At 37.3% G+C, this 5,336-nt stretch overlaps 1 pseudogene; it reads left to right on the top strand.

Annotated features, from left to right (window-relative positions):
- Positions 1-3,549: 3,549 nt before the first annotated feature.
- On the top strand, positions 3,550-4,641 carry LOC106986978 (39S ribosomal protein L39, mitochondrial-like; annotated as a pseudogene).
- The last annotated feature ends 695 nt before the right edge of the window (positions 4,642-5,336 follow it).

The raw sequence follows: 5,336 nt of genomic DNA, 5'->3' as shown, positions 1-5,336 counted from the left end.
TATGTGTGTGTGTCTGTGACTTTTGCACATTTTTCATCAGGTGTTCAGTCTTTTTTTTCCCTTCAATATTCAAGAAAATGTGGCATAGGGGTGGCTCAGTCGGTTAAGGGTCCAACATCAGCTCAGGTTATGATCTCACAGTTCATGGGTTTGAGCCCCAGGTCTAGCTCTGTGTTGACAGCTCAGAGTCTGGAGTCTGCTTGGGATTCTGTGTCCCCATCTCTCTCTGTCCCTCCCCCGCTTCATGATCGCTCTCTCTCTCTCTCTCTCTCTCTCTCTCTCTCTCTCTCTCTCAAAAATAAATAAACATTAAAAAAGTTTTTTTTTCAGTAAAAAATAAATCAATAAACACTAAAAATGTGGCATATACACAATGGAATATTATTCAGCCTTAGAAAAGGAAGACATTCTGTTACTTGCAACAATGTGCCTGAAATTAGAGGACATTATGCTGAGTGAATTAAACCAGACATAAAAGAGAAAATCCTGCATGATCTCGCTTATATGAATCTGAAATAGTCAAATGCATAGAAGCAGAGAGTACAAGGATGGTTGCCAGGGTCTGGGAGGTGTTAGTGAAAGGGTACAAACTCTCAGTTTTGCAAGATGGAGATTTATCTAGCATAGAGATTTATATAGCATAGAATACTATATTATATACTTAAAAATTTGCTAAGAGGATAGATCTTATGTTAAGTGTTAATGTCACACATAAAAAATAATGGTAAATATAGAAGATAAGAAGAAACTTTTGAAGGTGATGGATATATTTAGAGCATAAGTTATGGTGATATCAAAGATATATACTTACCTCCAAATACACCAAGTTGTATTCATTAAATATTCGCAGCTTTTTGTAGGTCAGTCACACCTCAACAAAGTGATTTAAACAGTATTTGCATATTTGTGAGTTTGGCCTTTTTTCTGTTATATTCACTGAAAAAAAAAATATGTTCCAGTTTGTATTGACTTTTCCATAAGTAATATTTTACTTATTTTTTTCATGCAATTGTTTGACACGGCTGAATGTATTGATCTTTTATTATATCTGCATTTTAAAATTTTTGGTTAAAAAGTGTTCTCTCACATCCAGATTTAAAGGGAATCTACACAGAGTTTCTTCTATTGTTTGTATAATTTCATTTTCTTTTAAACTTAGGTAACATTCACTTGGTATTTATTCTAGCACACGTATGTTTTATGTATTCGATTTTATCAATTTTTCTTTTGCAAAATGACTATCCAGTTTTGCCAACACCGTTTCATGAAAAGTCCACCTTTTCCTCAACTGTTTGAGATGCCACCTTAATTACATATGAAAAATGTCCCCTGTTCTTGGAAGTATTTATGTACTGTCTGTACCATTTTTCGGGTTTATAGTCATTAGAATGGTTTGTCATAGATTTTGTTATCTGACAAATCTAAGGTGACTATAATCCTCTATTTTCAGATTTTCCTATTTATGTTATATATATATATAAATGATATATTTCATATTTATTTTTCCATGTGAGCTTTATAACCAACGGACCTATGTGTGGGGGAAGGGTCTGCTATATTTATTGGAATTCGGTGGAACTGACTGACACTCTATTACTCTAACATCTGTTTGCAGGTGGATTGGTGGTGAGAATGGTGAGCAATGAAGGAAACAGGATGAACAGGCGATAACGAAATAATCTTGGTGAAGATGGCTAAGACTTGGCCAGGTTAGTAACACTGGAGATGGATTAGTGCTAAAAGTTTGAACATATTTAAAAAAAAAAGGGGGGGGGGCCGCCTGGGTGGCTCAGTCGGTTGAGTGTCCGACTTCGGCTCAGGTCATGATCTAGCGGTCCATGAGTTCGAGCCCCACGTCGGGCTCTGTGCTGACAGCTCAGAGCCTGGAACCTGTTTCGGATTTTGTGTCTCCCTCTCTCTCTAACCCTCCCCCATTCATGCTCTGTCTCTCTCTGTCTCAAAAATAAATAAACGTTAGAAAAAAATTTTTAAAAAATAAAAATTAAAAATTAAAAAAAATTGAACATATTTTAAAAGCCATAGCAATGGGATTTCCTCAAAAAAAAAAAAAACAGGTATGTGAGGTACTAAAACCAATTATATTTCCAAGTACTTTGGCCTGAGCTACCAAATTGGTGAAGCTGTTCTCTATTAAGGAATGGAGAGCTGTAGAGGAAATAGCTTTGGTGAAAATTTGTGAGTTACAGATCAATCCCATCTTACTTTTGGTGTGTTAATTTTGATTGAGTTGCTTCCTGGTAGTGGTACATTTTCTTTTTATATTATTATAGAATCAATCATAATATGTCCTTATTTTTCTTATAGTTCACTCTCTCTGTGGTTGAGCCCTATTTTTCTGTGTTAGCTTCATTCCCACCCCTACCCTTCTTTTTTACCCTAATCATTCTTCTAAAAGTCTATCTTTATTCTGAGTCATAATTAGAAAGCCAAAATTTCATTCTGCTGTTTACCTCTAATAACATTTGTTCATTTTAATCCCCTTATTTACTTTTCTTTGAGTTTACATTTGATTTTTTTAAGTTACTGGTTTGACCACTTGGCTAAATTTGCTTCATTCTAGATAATTTTCTAAAATATTCGATTAGCATTATAAATTTTTCTCCAGTAAAATTTTTGGTTCAATTTGAAAAGTTTTGCATGAAGATTTTTAAGTTTTTAAAATTTTATGTATTTTATCATTTCAATTATTACTTGCTTATGAGATAATATCACATCTCTCTCAAATTTTTGTTCATTTTAACAGAAGATCTGTCTTATCTTCTATAAGAAATATTTGGAATATATTTTTTTCTATATAACTCTAAGTACACTTGAAACAAATCAATCATTTTGTATGCAATCAAACCCCTAGATTGTGAAGACTTGTTATTTGGTAATTGAAATATTTATGCCTTAATGAAATACTCAGATAGAACCAAAAGTGTTTGCAGCTGCTTTGTTTCAGAAATGGCTTTAAAATGATTGTAATGTCAATCCTTTGTGACTGGAAAAAAAAAAAAAAAACAACTTCAAAATAATTAGAAGCCATTTAGTTTTAGAATAACTTCTCAAAGAATTGAGAATTAAAATTAATACCTAGACACTAAAGTCTCTCATTAGTTGAACTATTCATAATCAATAAATTTATAGTTCTAAAATGCTTAAATTTTTGGAAAGAAGAAGTATGTAGTGGTTTACAGATAAGTGTCATTTGACAAAAATTTTACAAAGACAACTGACATTTTCATTAGTGAGATTAAAACATGGGAGCACAGGGGTGCCTGGGTCAGTTTAGCGTCCAACTTCGGCTCTGGTCATGATCTCATGGTTCGTGAGTTTGAGCCTCGCGTCAGGCTCGGTTCTGACAGCTCAGAGCCAGGAGTCTGCTTTGGATTCTGTCTGCTTTGGATGCTTTCTCCTTCTCTTTCTCTGTCCCTTCCCCACTGTGTTCTCTCTCTCTTTCTCTCCCTCTCTCTCTGTCAGAAATAATAAATGAATAAACTTTATGAAAAAGAAAAATATGGGAGCACAAGGGCCACGAAAGGGGCAATGTCCTTGGGGGTCGGTAGGCTTCAGCTTTAGCGGGCGGCCCCTGGTGGTGGTATGGCATGACTGGCTAGAGATTTCTAGCACCATGGCCAGCTTCCTAGCTGTCACTGACAGAACTGATGAAATGCAGAAGGATCTCCTTAGTAAAGACAAAGACATGCAGTTATCCATGAACCGAGAAGAGTGAAGCTAAACACGTTGAGAAAAATGATGCTGACCCTATCTTTGTGATGAACAAAACCATTTCAACTTGTTACAATTTGCCAGGCATCTGAGTGGGTGGTAATCCTGGAAGTCCCTTCCAGCTCTTGTGGACAAACAGCCTTGGGACATGTACACCCCGGTGACCAAGTCCCGAGGAATTTAGTTTCTTACTTTCAAAGGTCATGAGCAAGGAGAAGTGAATACATCTTATGGGCATTCTTGTGCCATGATGATGGACTGTATGACAGAGAGGGCATTGGAAAGTGAATATGTGGTCAGTTTGTTCAGAGCTCCAGAGGTTCCTGCAATCTTTGGAGCCTTCTGTTATCATACGGTTTTAGATAAGGGACTTGATGAGTAGATGCCAACAAAAGAGAATCTACATTCCTTCACCAAAGATGCTTGCCCTTTGACTTATAAAGATCTTCCATTCGAAACGCTGGAAGTTGAAGCAAATTGGCATTGGAAAGACTTTAACACAACAAGCACAAAATAGATCTCATAGAGGAAAAGGGAACCCTGAGAACATCATCCAGCTACACAGATTTGATGACTTAATTGATGTGAGGAAGGGTCCTCTTAGTCCAAGAACAAATATTTGTTCCTGTTATGTAGCATCAGCAGACCACTTTCTAAAATTAAAAAAGAATATTAAATTAAAATAAAAGTCTTCTATGAAACAAAACAAAATAAAACATGAGTTACAGTGGTTGTGTGATGCTGGCCTTGTTAGCTCTGACGCCTTTCCTCGGATTTTTGTTTTCCTCCTACTATCCTCTGGAACTCTCTCTCATCACCTCTCCATTTCCATCATCTCACCTTTACAGAGAAATATTCCTGTGGTTTAGCCCCTTGTAGGCTATGTTCTCTGGTTTCATTTTAAAACAGTGTTTGGGGTGCCTGGGTGGCTCAGTCAGTTAAGCGTCCGACCTCAGCTCAGGTCATCATCTTGCAGTTTGTCAGTTCAAGCCCTGCGACGGGCTCTTTGCTGACAGCTCAAGGGCTGGAGCCTGCTTCAGATTCTGTGTCTCCTTCCCTCTCTGCCCCTCCCCCATTCTCACTCTGTCTCTCAAAAATAAATAAACATTAACAACAACAAAAACAACAACAACAAAACTGTTCCTGGGGCGCCTGAGTGGCTCAGTTGGTTAAGCCTCAGTCCTGATCTCCTGGATCATAGATTCCAGCATCAGGCTTTGAGCTGTCAGCGTAGAGCCTGGAGCCTGCCTAAGGTTCTGTGTTCTCCCTGTCTCTCTCAAAAATAAATAAACTTTTAAAAGCATTAGTAAGTTAAGAATAATAATAAAATAATAGTTTAAAAAAAGTGTTACGCTGGGCCACATGGGTGGCTCAGTGGGTGGTTAAACATCTGACTTCTGCTCAGGTCATGATCTCACAGTTGCTGAGTTCAAGCCCTGCATTGGGCTCCCTGCTGCTGTCAGGAGGGACCCTGCTTCAGATCCTCTGTCTTCCTCTCTCTCTGCCCCTCCCCCACTTCTCTCTCTCTCTCTCTCTCTCAAAATAAAAGTTAAGTAAAACATGTTCTATAACCCAAACTTGACAATTAACTAGCTTTAAACACA

The sequence above is a fragment of the Acinonyx jubatus genome, chromosome A1 (genome assembly GCF_027475565.1).
Source record: "Acinonyx jubatus isolate Ajub_Pintada_27869175 chromosome A1, VMU_Ajub_asm_v1.0, whole genome shotgun sequence".
NCBI lineage: Eukaryota > Metazoa > Chordata > Mammalia > Carnivora > Felidae > Acinonyx > Acinonyx jubatus.
This window is presented reverse-complemented; position numbering and strand designations above follow the sequence as displayed.